This window comes from Paralichthys olivaceus, chromosome 20 (assembly GCF_024713975.1).
Source record: "Paralichthys olivaceus isolate ysfri-2021 chromosome 20, ASM2471397v2, whole genome shotgun sequence".
NCBI classification, from domain to species: Eukaryota; Metazoa; Chordata; class Actinopteri; order Pleuronectiformes; family Paralichthyidae; genus Paralichthys; species Paralichthys olivaceus.
Window position 1 is genome coordinate 12,701,091 of NC_091112.1, and position 16,110 is coordinate 12,717,200.

General features: G+C 43.0%; 1 protein-coding gene across 1 annotated transcript in view; it reads left to right on the forward strand.

Moving 5' to 3' along the window:
* Positions 1–256: 256 nt before the first annotated feature.
* The window catches only part of col8a2 (collagen, type VIII, alpha 2), a 47,027-nt gene continuing 31,173 nt past the window's right edge, over positions 257–16,110 (forward strand). The window contains exon 1 of the mRNA XM_020090569.2: positions 257–1,076. The gene's annotated coding sequence lies outside the window, so the exon portion shown is untranslated. The remainder of the gene's footprint in view (positions 1,077–16,110) is intronic.

The following is a 16,110-nucleotide window of genomic DNA, read 5'->3' on the forward strand; positions in this document are numbered from 1 at the left end:
CACTGTTGAATTCTATTTGATTTGTGAACTTGTTTGAAAAGCAAAAGGATAAAAGGCCAGGTGATATCATGGATGGTGAGTCTGGGAAGGAGAGGAGAGGACAGTGGAGGGAGGCAGAACATGAGCGAGAGTCGACTCCCAGCTCCTCTCTTCTCTTCCCGTCTCTCTTCGCTCCTGCCCTCCTCTTCATCCTACCCCACCCCTCTTTGCGCGGCTGCTACCCCACCCCTTCCTGATCACTCCCCTCAGTGCAGCCAGCCACAGACACTTGCTTTTTGTGTGAAGGGGTTTAGCCCAATGAACAATCCAGTCTGTCTTTTCCCAAAATAAGCCAGTGGGAGAGGGATCGGCGAGTAAGCCAGGGAGATTGGAGCAGCAAGGTGCACAGCCCCTGGTTATAAGTCCTGGGAGTGGGAGTGCAGCCTGCCTGGACACACATATACGCTGCCTTGCTGCCTGCCTGACTGCCTGACTGACTTGACTGACTGACTGACTCACTCCACTGTTACTCACTCGCTCTCTCTCCCTCTCTGTCCTGCTCCCTCGCTCCTTCCCTCCTACTTTCCACCCCGGAGAGCGAGAGTGCACGGATTGGGAAGGTGCTCCTCAGACCTGCGTCTGGACAGCTTGAAGACAGCACAGAGAGAATTTTTCCCCTCTTCTCTCATCTCCTCTCTAACTTCCACCACCTCTGCCACAAAGCACATGGATGAACTTTTTTGCTTTTTGCTGGAGGCAGAAAAATAAAGAAAAAAGTTTGAACAGACAATTTGCTCCACTTGCAGTTGAAAATATCCAATTTTTAACTTTTTGGTTTTTGGTTTTTTTCCTTCCCCTGCACTTGTGAGCAGCACTGGACCAATTCAGGGTGCCGGCTCTTTGCCTAGGAGGACAGCATTCCTCTTCTCTAGCTGCATGTTCCTTGAATATCTGATGCCATCGCATCCTATGGGAGACATGCGTGGCTGAAGCAAGGAGGGAGGTAGAAGAGAAACCCACCTGAAGCTCGCACCTACCGCTTCCCTGAACTAACCTGCGCATCCCTCTGTACCGTTAAACGCTCTCTGGAGAGAAAGGTAAGCCCTATACCTGCCTTTACATTTCCTGTGGCTGTGTTAGCATCCTCCTGTCCTATCATCTCTGTTCTTTCACCTGGGGCTGCAGGGAGAGTGGCCAAAAGAAACAGACGGAGAAAACAGGAAAGGAACAAAATAAATAAAAACAGACGCTGGTATATCTTAGTCATGGGACCAGCATAATTCTGCTCAGTCCTAGTGCACAACATGCAGATTAAAAAGATCTGGTACAGTTTGTTCACCCAGCCCCAAACTAACCCTAACATATGGACACAGATTTTTAATTTAGAAATGTTGGCTTTATAACTTGTATTGATCTGCTTTGGAAAATAGAGATGTTGCGATGGTAGTGATTATGGATTCTACCTTGTGTATGTAAAACTCCAGGAGTTTTGGTAAAACAGTGTTGATACATCCATACCCACATTCTGTACATCTGGGATCTTTGCTGATGATGTTGAAGTGGGCGTGCTGTGCATTAGGAGGATGTATCAAGGCGGGGCAGTGTGGATACATAGAGATATGCTGAGGAGCGTCCTCAATGTACAGAGATGTTGTGTTTGTATCATGGGTGATTACTGTCATGACTCACTGTCACGTGCAGTTGGCATAGACTGCAGCTTGTTTTATAGTTTTTTTTTGATAGATTTGGTAAACACACATATTGTATTGTGAATGGAATGTACTGAGAAAGACCGAATATTGCAAATGGTCATTTTTTCCTCTCTTCTCTCCTCTCCTCTCCTCTCTCTGTCCATCTACTGTGACGCCTCTGGCAAGCGATCCTGCATTCCACTGTAACGACATCCCTCCGTCGCAAAACAGAGAGAAGGAGGGATGGTTGCGACCGTGAGTCCTCAGGTACTCCGCGTGACAGAAACAAAGGAGAAGGGCAAAAGTTAAAAAGGAAAAAAATAAAAGAGTGAAAGGAACCCATTAGTGAAGCTACGAAAACATGCCCCCAAAAAAATAAAAGAGAAGATTCCGAAGTGCATGCTTTGCTGGGATGATACATTTATCGATCACATGTGTTTCGGTGCACTGACAGCAGGCTTTCTGAGGAGGGAGAGAGGTGGAGGGAGAAAGAGAGATAGAGAGAGGGAGAGTGGTATAGCTTGAGAGTAAGAGAAGGAGAGAGGAGGGGGGAGCGAGTCTGGAAAAGACAGTGGACTGGAACTCTGAAATCCAAAAACATTTGGCAGCATCCGTTTATTTCACTGGTTTATGGCAAGAAAAGTCAAATGAATATGTACCTGTGTGTGTGTGTGTGTGTGTGTGTGTGTGTGTGTATGTGTGTGTGTGTGTGTGTGTGTTTGCTGGTACACGTGTAGCCGCACATGCAAGCTCCTAGGTGACTGAATCTGTGTTGCGTATCAAAGTGCGTTACACAATCTTCAAGGGGAGCGGGTGAATGGATACGCATTAAAGTGTGAACTCTCCCTCCCCTGGCAGCGGGCTACAACAGACGTTCAGAGGCGGACGGAGCTGCTGGTGCGCAGCAGCGTCTGCTTTACTGTTCAAAGTAGTATTTGCTCATAAATTTCAGGGCCTTTCGTATAGGTTTAGTGGTTTCCAGGCAGCGTCCCGCCCTTTCTTCGATTCTATTAAAGTACCTAAAGGTGAGAAGATTTATATCCCTCTCAGGTTCTGCCAACATCACTCTGCTTTTTTCATGGCATGTAGTCCCATGCCTGGAACAAGGATGATGGCAGCATTATGCTGTGACGGCTGCAACCCTGTGCCATTGACTGCTGTGCCACTGCTACTGGTCAGTGGTTGGTTGGCTGGTTACAAGCACCTGAAATGTGTGTGGCACATTGTTTAACCACAGCTAACATCCTCCAACTGGCTGATCACTCTTCAGTCTTTTGATAGTCTCTGCCAAAGCGTGACCGACCATACACAAGCAACAATCACAGTGGATGCACAGCGACACACACATGTAAACTCTATGCCCTGTGCAATATAAACATGGATTTAACACAGTTACACACACACAATTCGAACAGATGAACACTCACACTGTCCGCTGCCAAACCGCCTGCTCAGAGCCTCACACGCCCCACTGCAGTTACTTTATCGGCCAGAACGTGTTGAAGTTGGGACTTAAAACTCCAAGGTTAACATCGGCTCTTGCATTTTTTGAAAATACTTGACTTTAATTCCTGTTCTGATGTCAAGGTGAAAGAACAAGGTCTTCTTTATGGGTTTTTAAGCATTTCGGTGAACTTTCCTTCTTGAGAGTTGGATGGCTCAGCCAAGGTTGATTCTTGCTTAAAAATCTGTTATTCCTACTTCGTCACAGGGAGCAAGGCAGAGTTGATTTATACTCACAACATTTCAGGATTTTAATTGGACTGTTAGGAGCTGTTACTGCACTAATGCCTTCTCTGTATCACTCTGTGGCTTGTAAAATAATCTGTGTGGCCACAAGGAGGCACAATACCAGTCAAACACAGATTAAAACACAGCTCAAGCTTTTTGCGTCACTTGTATGAACTGCTCTCAAACAGTGACGATTGGTGCACTTTTCTCCAGGATGGGCGACACCAAAGTCCAAAATACACACCTTTCTATTGTGAGTCAAGACATTACAACAAATGAAAAGGCGTTTATTTGAACATTTGTGTGTAAATTAACATTTGTGTTCTTAATGTGTAAAAGTCTTCAATGTGTTTGGTAACAGGTAAGAGAGTTGTGCTGGCTCGATGATTTGGTCCAAGCTCTTTAACCCTGAGCTTCTCTTGCAATGTTGCATCATTTTCAGCAACCTTACTGAATTTTATGACTGTATATTTAGGGGATAGATCCACTTAGTGTGATAAGAACTATATCAAACATAACAGAAAACATCCCAGAGAGTACTTTTACTTTTTACTTTGGCCCATGTCCCATCCACTAACATGGTGGAGGAGGGATTTGCAACCTTTACTGCAGCCAGCTGCCAGGTGGTGGTTGAGCCACTTTTGCTTCACTTTTGGGGAGCTGACATGCTATCCATCATTATATACAGTCTGTGGCATGTACCATCAAAGATTGTTGCCCATCGACATTTTTAATCTACAACCTGATTGCAGATTATATATGTTATTCCTTAACTTTGTAATATTTATCTTGCTAAATAAGATATTATATATCATATATATATATATAGAGGTCTCTATGGAGGGGTAGGGCGGCACCCTATTGCCCTCTATTGGCCAACCTACCATTCTGCCCCACTTCTCCTTAACTTCATGTTTGTATGTGCTTGTGTGTGTGATTGTGTGTGTGTTTGGATCAGCCATGCTAGCAGGAAATGAAAGAGAATGCCACTCATTCTCAAGGAAAAGTAAACGCCCACTTATTCCGTTAGTTCTCTGGAACGCAAACACCTTCAGAACACACACACACACACAGACACACACACACACACACACACACACACACACACACACACACACTTAAACATAAAGAGGAAAGACAGGATCCAATAGCTAGTGTATTTTATCATGGTCCTCTTTTCTGCTTGCAATTACACACACATATACTCTACATGCACACACTCATCAGCATGTGTTATGAAGCTTGCTAACTGGAGCTGCTGATATTCTGGATGAGGAATTGCAGTGAAGGGAGCTGGAAACAGAATACAGGCCCTGCTCTTGATCATTGCCTGGACCACAACATTTAAGATTAATTGACCGGATTTGTTTTTCAGCTTAAAAGGGGTGAAGAAAAAGAGTAAGAGGAATACATGTGGAAGTCAGTCAGCTATATAGCAGATTCAGAGTCTGCACAAACACAAGGCCCTAAATTGTGGATGAAGCAGCGAGTTATTAATCTTAACAATAAAGGACCTTGTTCTGGCCCTCAGCTTTGTATAAGATGTGAAGAAACAGACCAAAACAAAAGAAATCTTTCTATTATTTGAATTCTGTTTGCATGTGTTAATATTTGTTGCTCTCTGTCATTGTCTGATTCATTCGCTTGTCTCCCACTTGCACTTTAATTTTCTCATCACTGTGTCTGGACCGATGGGAGTTTTTCCACTGGGCTGGCAGCGACGGGGGAAGAGGGACAGGGAGACCGAGCATTTGGGGGCTTGGCAGACGTCCCTGGTTATTTTTCGTCTGCCTCCCGTTGACTCTGTCAGCACTTTTGCCGTCTTTGAAGACCCTGCAGGCACAAATGAGCTTGACAATGTGCCTTCTTCAGCTATCACAGGGAACTTAGCGCAGGCTAACACATGAGACAGAACATATAACATTCCTCTTCCTTCTTGATTTCGTTCCCTTGCTTCTTGCCTTCTTTCAACCGTTTCCATCATTTTTTACTGGTGTAGTATACAAAACCTCTTGAATCAAACCCTCACTCTTTACTGGGCTCAAACTGAAACCCCTGCGGTAAAGCAACCTTATTCTCCGACGCCAGACATTGCTTTTAGTCAGTGAGGCCTGAACAAGGCGCAGTGACTAAACCACGGACAACACACGTATTAAGCAATGCTTCCTGGAGTCAAATGTATATTTTTCCAGTGGTGCGTCAGAGTTTTTGGGGACGGCAGCTCGTGTTTTCAAAGACAATCCAACAGGAACAAACAGGAACAAGAGCCCAGTTGCTCATCCAGCAACTCTGCTGTTCCTAGTTAATGGGATGTGACATCTTGCGCTCTTCCGTCGAGGTTTAGTTTTCCCTGGTTCAACTCTGGATGCAAGGAAGCAAGAGTTTCCCCATGTCTCCTGTGGATGTGTACGACCTCCCCACTTACCAGCCTCAGTTATGGGAAAGAAATAGGGGAATCCATCACACTGAACGAAACCAAATGTAGTTTGTCTGATGTTGGGTTGGCTGTGTAGCACAAACATTTGTATGTTTAGGTACAAATGAGCATGTGCGTATGGAGCGTGTGTAGGTTTATTTGCTTTTGAATTTTGACTCTCCTGCCTCTCTTTCATTGCTCCGCAGTTCACCATCTAGAAAGAGTTTTGTTTGGGGCGTCCAAAAGCAGGACGTTAGGGCCAACTCTTAACAGGGGTCAACTCCTTAGTATAAAACTCCCATTATCCCTCTTTTCATCTGGTTACAGACACACTTCAGAAGCCAACTCTTCATTTTTATTGTTTCACTTCAGATGCAGGAAGGATCTCTCTCTCTCTTTCGCTCTCTTTCTCTCTCTCTTTCTCTCTGATGGGTCAATATTGGAAAAAAAGGGGTTGGAAACATCTCTTCTGAGACCATTTGAAAAGTTCCAGACGTTGTTATTGTTCAGTCTGAGGGTGATTTAGACGTGTGTGTAGGTGTTCGTGAAAAAAATAAAAATAAGAAAACACAGTCAGGGTTACTGTGTTGTTACGGTCCCCTCGGAGCAGGATAATAAAAGACGTTTTATTTCACTGAGACAGATTTTCTGGAGTCTTACTAGGTGACACATGCATCATACATTTCACTCACAGTGGATTTTTTTCCTAATCTTCAGACAGTAACGTAATATTTACCATGCACAAAGAAGTTTTGTTGCTCCAATTAGTTCTTAGATTTATTTTATGAGAAATAAATAGAGTCGTACTAGACATTTCCACTTTCATTTTACCTCAATTTGGCCAATCCAACCAGCAATGATAAGTAGCTTCATGTTTAGCTTCCAGACGGAATCCTTGTCATAAAATAAAACAGGTAGTATGGTACAACATTGATTAGTGCTATGATTAAGTGCAGTCATCTGAACCTAATCCAACATTTGCTTTAAAAGTTGACAATGAGAGTTTATGGCGCGAACAGCTTAGAAAAATTGTTTGCATGTCACTTATAATGCTAATATATTCATGTATCATTAATATGTGATATATTGATGATAAATTAAATCCTGCTCAGCATAACATGACATGCAAACATCAGTCAGTGTGTCTGATGTCCTTTCACATCTTAATCACTGTGCCGTCTGTCGCTGGCAGGACTACAGGTGCCACAGAGATCTGTGAGCCCTCTTTCCTTCAGCCTTAAACAAACTGACTGGGGCTGCCAGTTTCTGCCCAGATAAACACCTGAAATTTAGCTTGGCTCACAGTTTTCCTATACGAAAACAGATGTAAGAGGACTTATCCCCTGCAGTGGACCACCCTCCTGGACTTCAGAGTTATTTCTTTAGCAAAACATTTAACCATGGTAACGTCAGGCTAAGGTTTTTCCACCCCGTTCTTCACTTTTTCACCTTATAAACACAACAACAATTGTTAGTATTTGCAGTGAATATCACTTTGATGATGTTTTCACCATTTGCATGTATTGTGTATTTGCATGTGTTTTCTTAACTTGTAGCGTGTTGAGCTCTCAGGGCCACCATATTAATCCCATGTAAAGACAGTAAATAAATAAAAAACTCATCCAAATAAAAAAACCTAATTTATCTTGAGCCATTATATTATCTCATGATTGTTTCATGCAGGGTGCTGGTCGCTCAGACTTGATGTTTGAATGGCCTTGGCTTAGAGACATAATCTTTTCGGTACAGACTTTGAGCTCATTGAGCAACATGTGTTTCATAATGCAATGCTCAGGGGCATTAGGCAGCATACAACGCAACCAGTCCTTCAAGGATTTTGTCCTAATCATTTCCTGTGATCAGCAGCAAAGTAGTGAAACGATGAAATGAAAAAGCGACTTTGTGCTCATTCCAACTCGTTCTAGGTGAATGCTGTGTGAGCATTGCTTTGCTGAGTGAGTTTTGTGTGCGTGTGTGTGTGTGTGTGTGTATGTACATGGTCTTAACTGCAGTTCTCTTGTTTCTGTTTATCCCTGCAATATATATAATGCTTCCTGAAGTTAGACAGGAGAGGCACAGGAGTCTGGCAACATTCCTATGTGCTTAAAGAAGCCGTTGAAGAAGAATTATTTTGTTTCATGCTCATAAGACAGGAAGGGTTACTGCTCTTTCTCCGGTAACAATTTAAGGAGGGAAACAAGTTGAGCAGAGTTTTATGGAGAACATTTGAGATGATGCGGTGCAAAGACTAAGATAAACAAACACAAGACTAATTGGATGACAGCCGTGCTGTTTGCCTCTTCATCACGCATTTGCTTGGTTTTGTCTGTCAATGTCAACTTAAGTAGGAAACATAAGTATCCATGCAAGAGAGTACGGAAAGATTTACACATGAAACCTGGCGTTTAAGCTATAGTGGTGCCTCATTCACCATATATAGTGATGACATTAAAAATATGGCTCATTCATCTCATTCAAGCACGCTTTTTACCCTTTTCCATGTATGAGAACTTGACTCAAAGCTTTTGGAAGCTGTAAGAACACAGCTGTAGCATGAAGCATCACAGAAGTAAAGTGTCTAACTAAAAACTGTGGAAGGGTCAAAGATTGACATAAGCTGAGTTAAAACCTTGATGTCCTATGGATGATAGATTGCAGAATAGAAACATCTTCCACTGAACGTTAACCGTGCAAGTCTGCAATTGTTTGGACAGTGAACTCTACAGAAATACAACCACTTCTGGGAGGATGTTCTTTGGCCAACCAACATAATACTTAATTAGAGAGGGCTTTGAAACAATTACCACTCACTTTCATGTGGTTTGCAGATGGCTACACATTCTCTCTCCCCCATTCTTCCTGCTCTTTCCTCTGCGGGCCGCCAGCAAAAAAAAAAGCCCTGTTGCATTGCCTCAGTGCTAATTTGAACCAGAGAAGTGGTCATTTCCTAACTGTGGGCCCCGGTCTGCTCCGCAAGCCGAACCAACAACCAGCCCAGTGGAGCCTGAGCTGGAGCACTCCCAAAGCTGGGCAGAAACCACACAAACCCCTCTTCCTGACATGTGGTGAAAGTGTGATAGGAAATATCAGGCAGGGTTAGGGAAGAGGAATGGCAATAGATCCATTTTGAAAAGAAGGGAAAGATTGAAGTAGGGCATGATGAAAATAGGGAAAGAAGAGAAAGGGAGGGAGCGGTGATTATTGTGGAAAAGAGGCAAAGAGAGGTGAAAGATTTGGAGGTAGAAGAAGCAGAAAAGGGAAAATAAGCTTAGTCGGAGGAGCGCTCAGTTTGTTGCAACCATGTGGCGTCTTTGATCTGGCCAAGGATTTGAACCAGTGTCAACAGAAACATGCAGGGGCCGTCTGTTTGCTCCCAGACCCAGATCATTCCTCCATGAATTACACTGCTTCAGTTTGCCACAACCTCTTTACTACTCCAATGTTTGTTTACCCTGTCGGGAACACCCGGGCCCATTCCTCAAGCAAGCTCAGTAATACCCCAGTGCTCCTGCAATCAGCAAAACTTTCAATGGCGTTAATCTCTAGGGGGAAGAGAAAATCTGTGTAGTTTTGAAGATTGTAAAGATATATTTGATTCACACAGTGCAGCCTTTATGTTCTGTAGTTTACGCAGCAACAGAGCCATTTCTCATCGAGCTCAGGATCCAAATCACTCCACTTCAGTCTGCCATCAGAGAGACGAGGCATGTTCTGTATCCCTCGTAGTCTGGAAGGAAGAAGGAGGGATAACAAGAAGGCGCAGGAGGAAGACGAGGATGCAGACATGTCCGCCAGATCGTTATAGTGAGAGGATGTGTCCTGAATGTTGTGTCTCTGCCATATGACAGCGTACTGATTCAAACCTCATGTTGGGAGCAGAGAGACAGTGAGGAGACAGTAGACTTAGGGGCTTGTTCATGGTTAGTCTGCTAACAATGTCCATCCAGATAATGTCTTATGTCAAAGAGAGAAACCGTTTTTGTTTTTAAAAATGCACCTGATGGAAAATTGGTCAAATGACTGTGCAATGTGAAATTGATCGATCATAGTAGCGAACCCCACAGAGAGTGATCACCCAATTTTGTTGTTGCTCTCTGTAGACCCTTCTTAACATCATTAAGCTCCTTGCTTTGGCTTTATTTCCCAAAACCTTGGCCTTTGACAGAGCTTTCTTAAGTCTGAAAAGATAATGATGTCATCAAGGTCATATTCAGTTGGGTCTCGCAAAAATTGCAAATTTCCAAGAGAACATTGTAGAGATGTTATCAAAGTTGGCTCCTGTGTTTGACCAGTGCAAAGTGCTCAAAGTCTGCCAGTGAAGCTGTTATCGTTGCTGTTGTCTGTCTGTTAGCAGGTTTACGCAAAAACTACTTGAACTGATTTTGTTCTGAAGAGCGGGGTATAGGCCAAGGGAGACCCCATTAACTTTTGGAGCATATTCAATTAAGGTGATTGAGCCAGATTTTTTTTCTCATTGCAGGAGCAAAAGTCCGGCATGTTTTGGGGACTGACATCTACAAATATGTGCAATTTGTTCCAGCCTGATTGAATTTAAGGGAACTGTTGGGCTGTGTGCCATTCTAACTCTTTAATTTACTTCTTGCATGTCTTCAATCCTAAATCACAGGAGAACCTTTTAATAATGTTCTATACTTTTTTAATTCCACAATATAATATGACACAAACATTGATAGCTGATCCCTCCAAAGAGGGATCTTGTTTAAATTAAATTGAAAAGGACAAAAAACACCTAACCCAGGTTGCACAACATTAAGAAATTAGGACAATTTTGCAAATTACCTCTTGTGATGGTGTTATTGTATAAAAACAAGAAGGTATGCAGATATGGAGGAATTCAAGTTCAAGTTTTAAGACTGAGCCTCGTCTACGGTTGTGGATGTTCATCATGTGCAGTAAAAAAACAGACATCTGTGTTGTGTGAAAATGGTTAAAATATCAGCAAGTAGAACCACATATCATAATCTCTCTCTGTGAGTGGATCAGCCAGGACATCTCGTCTTTGGGGATGCCGAGGAAGGCCAGCTGAGGCAAACCAGGTGTAACGATGTAGCGAAACGCACAAACAGCCGTCCACTCACATGAGACAACGACAAATCCAGACGCCTTCAACACTTGTGGGGAAAGCACATAGACCCCCTCTAAGTCAGCAGAATACACACTAACAGTGCCCCGATGGATTGTGGGTCTTTCCCCAATGGGCAGTATATAGTGTGTGTGTGATCCAAAAACCAGGTTCTCTAACATTTGTCTATGTCTTGTGTCTTATTATGTTCCCTTGCATAACTCTGTTGATGTAACCTCTTGCTGGTTTCTCTGGAGTTTTGCTTGTCAAAAGACTTCTCCCAGGGAGAAGGAAGTGATATAATAATACAGAGCTTCTCTCAAACACATATTATACGTAGGCTATGTTGTACACAGCATCCTATGTGAGGAGAAGAATCCCTTTAATGTGGGAGACCCCAATCTGTGTGCCATTGCAGACATTCAAATAACTTTTCCATTACATACCTACAAACACAATATTTCCCTAAACTTACCCATACTAGAGGTGCCATGTGAAGAAATTGTTGTAAGAGATATTTTTTAAAACAGTGGTTCACAAACATAGGGGTTGTTAATTGTTACAAAATCTAGAAATATCTACTTTCTTCGTCTCCATGTGACAGCATCAGCTACCGTCAGTTTACCGCACCAACAGAAACACTGCAACATCTCTGCATAGGTGAATAGGTGCTTAAAAGCAATATTAGCATTCCTGTATGGTGACAGGGTTAGAAAAGAAAATAGCAACATATTTAAAAGTAGAAGGTTTATTAGCCTTAAAAGTGCCATTGTTAAACGTATAGTGATCACAATGGCTGTGAAAAGATTGTGTAAGGGAACTAAAGGGGAACCAAACCTCAGCTAAACAGAAGCTGCTCCATTCCTTCTTGATCACTGATGCATATCAACCAAATGGACGAACAACATTGAGGTATGCACTCCATGGAGTCTGCATCGATTAATCTGCTAATCTTCTCCATGTGACATGTACCCATTACACTGCTCTCAATACGATTATTCAGGGAGGAGAGGAAAAAGAAAAGCATTAATGTAGCACTGCCAGGGTTCAAATTGTCCAAATAGTTCTCAGGCCTGCCAGACACAACAGCATATTCACAGTCTCTGCCTGTCTGTGGATTCAATTCCATCTGGCACATTTTGATTCTGCCCTCTGTTGTGTCCTTTAGCAATTCTGGCATTTTGCTAAGATACTGCCTACATGTCTTGTCTGTCTATTGTCAAGAAATGGCATTGCAGTGTTGATGCTCTTGTGGATAAGCTGCAAAACACACGCAAGCATAAGTCATGTTCCCATGCAGACACTCAAACTTTATGTCTCAAAATATTCTGAGCTCCAAGGAGGAAAGGGTCTCGACATGGCTAATCTGTAACCTCAGATGCACTTCATACTATGTCCTCTCTGCATCTTCATGTTCCTCAGTTGGTCCATCATTCACTCTGCAGTGGGCGTGCGGAATGTGTCTGTAATCGTTTTCAGTGCATTTTTCAGCGAGAGGGAACCTCAAAAGAGTAACACAAAGTGTGTGATAGATGGGAGCTTATGCAGAGATGCAGACAGCATAGACAGGCAGACAAAGTAATGGATGGTGACGTTTGTGAGCTGAGGAAATCATGTGATTTACAGATATAGAAATTAGGACTGGACAGGGCTGGACTGTTTTCTTAAAAGTGTCTCAGAACAAAAAACATCTTTGTTCGATTGACTTACGATGCTTTGTGAAGCAACTTTTCAACCCAGATGGTAGGGTTTTGTCTCCACTATCAGTCTAGACTCCACTTACTTACACATCTGTGCTTGTGCGATAAGCAAATTATAGCCATTACCTTAAGAGAGTGTGAGAGGGCCATTGTGCTTTTCCTGATGGTGTGGATAAAGAAGCAGAGGCAGAAGGGGGAGGACAAATATGCACACAAGCAAAAATGAGTGTGACCACTCTGGGAGATGTGGTGAACGTCAAGAAGTGGGGGTAGAGGTGGAGGTCTAGGGAAGGGAGGATTTTCGTGGGTAGGTGGGTGGGTGCAAAAAGTTTGGCATCGCCGATGGAAACGGGGTCTGGAGCCGGCACACACTAGCGCATAAACACATACAGTTCATGCACTCTCAAGAGGAAAGACCCAGCACCCATCATTCAAACAGCATTTTAAGGGCCATTTAAGTCATTCCAACAAAAACCACAGCCATTATAATATGTTATAATATGTCCAAGGGAGATAGAGGGAGAGAAAGTTATGGCATGGCCAGGCCAGGCTCGGGGATGAGGGCTAGTATGAAAAAGAAAATGCAGGGAAAGTCAGACAATGTTTGTTTTCAAGTCTGCACTGGATGTTTTTCATGTCATTCTGCCGCCCTGCAAGTTCTCCTGTCTGGGAAAATCATTTAGTAATAGCAGGAAGGTGTGAAGGGTTTATATTCCTGCCAGTCTTATCAGTAATCATTTTAGTTCCTCTTGTAGCTAAATGTGTGATATTTCCCACCGGTCTATGTGTCGGTTGGCTTGAATGCTGTGTTTATCACAGCAGCCAGATATCGACCCCATGTTAGCAGCTTGTAGCCAAGAAACATTTCACAGGATGTCTGACCATGTGGTTGTGCTTTGCAACCATTTGCTAGTTGTTCATACCTATTTATTTATCCTGGTGTGTAACCCGTCACCAACATGCTATTGTTTGATTCAGTTAATCATTCCTCCCATTAAGACCCCAGACTACCTTCAGACAACAACCTCAACATCTAGCAGGAAAGTGTGGGGAGGGGGGTTATCTGTCTGCCTCACAACCTTAAATCTCCATCCAAGGCCAACAGCCACATATGCAGCGTTGCATTCCAACGACTGTTATTTCGGCATTATGTCTATTTGCACTGTTCTCAACTGAGGAGCTATGAGAAGCCGTCTAAACACAGCTCTCTCATACCACGCGATCCAAGCCAGTGTTAGCATAGCCGACTGAGTGCAAATATGGAGAAGGGTGAGGGAGATGTCGGATAATCACTGCTCCTCGGCTGTGGTCTTACATTTTTTTGTGTCTTGATCCTTTTTTATCAAGGTTTTTCCTTCTTTCCATCTTTTTGCCCCCCCCCCCCCTTCTAATACAATCCTCTGCAGTGTGACTCGGATTCAAGCCAGACTCTGGTGACATGTCTGGGGATTTTGGACCCGATTCAGCAAACACAACAAAAGACCTGTGACTCAACTTTGACTCTGGCGCGACCGATTCATGACTTTTAGCCTCTTAACTTGGAATGACTTGATATTTTCCCCAAGCCCAAAGATTATATGTCATAAAAAGTGCAGAGCATCTAAAAACTGACTTATAAATCAAACAGCAGACAACCATGCTGCAAGAAGTGTATACAGGTGTTCACGGTGGAGTTGCAGAAAACAAATGATGACTTACAAGGGCTTGAAATACAAAGTTAAGGAGTTCTCCTTGGTTTATGGGTGTTTACCTGGAAATTCACAGACAAGAATTAGAAAGTGTTTGTCACCTTCAAAACAATGACTTTGTCCTACCAGCCTGTTAATCTGGTTAATCAGGAGACCTCAACTTCATTCAGTTTTCATGGGGACCATTTCATTTGTTTGAAAGTAGCACCAGTGAAAACTGTTCACAGCAACTTCTCTTGATTATCCAGAGTAATGTTGATGATGAGTTTTAAAAAGTAATTTTTTTCACATTTTAAGCAGCTCAAATAATATTTTATTTACCTCTATTGTATTTGGTGTCAGCAGAAATCTCATTGACAAGTATCTCAAAAATATTGACATTGACATTTATATTCAGCTAGATATCACTATTTTTTCAGATAGTGCCATACCCTGCTGGGTTTTGAAGTCTATCATGGCTGTGACTCAGGGGGAAGAGCAGTCGTCCTCTAACCAGAAAGTCAATGGTTGGAGCCCAGTCTTTTCCATTCCACATGCTGAAGTGTCCTATGGCTAAATACTGAACCCCAAAATTGTCCCCTCTCATAAAATGCTGCACATAGACACACAGTAAGAATTTGTGTTAATGGATGAATGGCAAAACGGTCTTTAGGACTAGAAAACTGCTATATAGATACAGACCATTAACAATAGCAATCCTTTCACCCACTATTTAATTTTATTCTTCTCTATTTTGACTCGCATTCCGTTATGCATATGTATGCACACACACATCGAGGCACGTATGCACATCCTCGCCCACACTGACGTGCTAAAGGCCCAGAACATTTGAACAGACCATTCAAAAGCCATTACCCTTGATTAACAGAACACACACTGGCTTGTTCTCCTTTAAATCCACCTCTAACAAACCTCAGCCTCCACATGCACCACCTCCAACACAACATGAATCGATGTCTCCTGTCCCCCATCTTAGTTTTGCTTTTGCATTGGACACCGAACTCACACCAAGAGTTTTTGAGTTTTAGCTCCCTACCCCTCCAGACCTAAGTAAACATGCTGGCTTCCAAACCATACAGAGTCGTGCTAAAGAGTCGTGTCAGACGGGGCCTGGGGTTATGCTTTCTCAGCAGTGGATGAATGATTTGAAAGGAAAGAGAGGTTTTGTGGGCAATTTACATGGCAGGACCTCAAGTCATTTTGGGGTCGTTTGTGGTGCTGCAGGCAGCCGTTCCTCAGGCTCTGATGGACCATCGTATCTCTGTATGGCCTTTATTCACACGTGCCCTTTCTCGACTCGGTTGCGATGGCACACATCAGGAGGGAAAACGGAGAAATTCATTTTTGCATCTGCAAGGAGATAAAAAAGAGGAAGTCACAAATAATCAGAAGGAAGAGAAAAGACAGAAAGAGTTGACATGTAATCTGTTCCAGTTGTGTATTGCATGGCCTTAAAGCACAGATTTCAGATTTTATCCCCCTCCCTCATGATATTGCTCAACTGGAAAACAATGGCAGAAATCCTCCATCTGGTCGCACTTGTATCCTGTGCCAGTTCGAGTGGCTGTGATACAGAGACCTCCAAGGGCTTTAGAACAACAACAGTTCACAGTCGAGAAGACTTGTTCCAGCTACTGTAGCAATACACACACGCTCACCCATACGGACAAAGGTTCATAGACGGAGAAACTCAAGTGTTTTACTATTAATTGCTATAATTTAAAAATAAAGTGACTGATTACATTCAGGGGAATGGCAGATGGATGGAAAATACATTTGAATAGTGAATTGTATGGCGAGACAGAGGGTCAGAAATGTATTT